The sequence below is a fragment of the Frankliniella occidentalis genome, unplaced genomic scaffold, assembly GCF_000697945.3.
Source record: "Frankliniella occidentalis isolate FOCC.00 unplaced genomic scaffold, Focc_3.1 Scaffold14, whole genome shotgun sequence".
In the NCBI taxonomy this organism is placed as follows: Eukaryota; Metazoa; Arthropoda; class Insecta; order Thysanoptera; family Thripidae; genus Frankliniella; species Frankliniella occidentalis.
Window position 1 is genome coordinate 1206995 of NW_026267144.1, and position 1143 is coordinate 1208137.

General features: G+C 68.0%; 2 protein-coding genes across 2 annotated transcripts in view; one reads left to right on the forward strand and one right to left on the reverse strand.

Annotated features, from left to right (window-relative positions):
* The window catches only part of LOC113203578 (clarin-3), a 43358-nt gene that overhangs the window by 23509 nt on the left and 18706 nt on the right, over positions 1-1143 (reverse strand). The gene's annotated exons all lie outside the window — the stretch shown is intronic.
* The window catches only part of LOC113216720 (uncharacterized), a 7519-nt gene continuing 6925 nt past the window's right edge, over positions 550-1143 (forward strand). The window contains exon 1 of the mRNA XM_052263883.1: positions 550-791. The gene's annotated coding sequence lies outside the window, so the exon portion shown is untranslated. The remainder of the gene's footprint in view (positions 792-1143) is intronic.

Sequence of the window (1143 nt, forward strand, 5' to 3'; positions counted from 1 at the left end):
GTGTCAGCAGCACTCACAACTAGCGCCTGGGCTCCGAGTGTGCCTCCCCAGCCTCACAGCCAGCTCATTGAGCTTGTGGCACCGCTGGGTCCCTCCGTCTCCGCCCCCTGCAACGCCACGCACCGGGCCGCGCGAGAAAGTGAACGACGGGGGACCCTATAAAGGGCCGCCGCCCCGCGGCCTCGCGGTCGTCGCGGTCCTGCTCACCTCTTTGACGCTCTTCGGCGCCGGATCGGGAAGTCGCCGCCACCTCCCGGTCCTCTCTATACCCAGTTAGTTGGTGTCGCTGGGAGAAAGGTTCCCCCACCCCGCCCCGCCACGGTTTGCGAAGGCTATGATAATGCCTAGTCAATTGGGTGGGCCGAAAGGCGGATCACGGGCCTACCCGAGCCGAACGCCCAATTGGACACCAGGAGCAGCTTCAGCAGATAGGCCGGCGGCCCGCCCCGCCCCGCTCCGCTCGCTCAGATAGTCTCGCGGGCCTAACTGCCTTGGCCGCATCGCCGCCCGCCTCGGCACCTGCCCGCCTGCAGCCGGGGGAAATGACCGGCATAGGGCCTCGGAGTGAGCGGCCGTGCTCCGCATGTCGCGCTGCTCCCGCGCACCAGGACCGACGAGGACCGCCGCCTGCCCGAGGCCTGACCGGCATAGGGCCTCGGAGTGAGCGGCCGTGCTCCGCATGTCGCGCTGCTCCCGCGCACCAGGACCGACGAGGACCGCCGCCCGCCCGCCCGAGGCCGGCGCGGCAAAGTGATGACGGAGGAAAAGCGACAACAACAATGATATAAAAGGTGCTGGGCCGGGGCTGCCGTCGTGGCTGTTCTCTAGAAACTATTGGGGCGCGAAATGCGGCGGCAAACAGCGCGACACCTGGCGGGGCGAGGCGAGGCGGGGCGGGGCGAGCAGGAAACAACAGCGAACGGGGCGGGACACGCAGCGCTAATTAAACCGGATGACATGGACGCCCCGCTCCGCCCTGCTCCGCCCCACCCCAGCAATGCTGCCGTGCTTCCTTGGTCCGGCTGGAGGGAGCCTTGCCTGGCTCGGCTGGAATCGTCGTGCAATTGTCGGGTAAAACAGCGCATGTCGGCAGGCAGCAGGCCTTGTCTGGGAGAATCTCTGCTTGCTGCGCGCCCCGCCCCC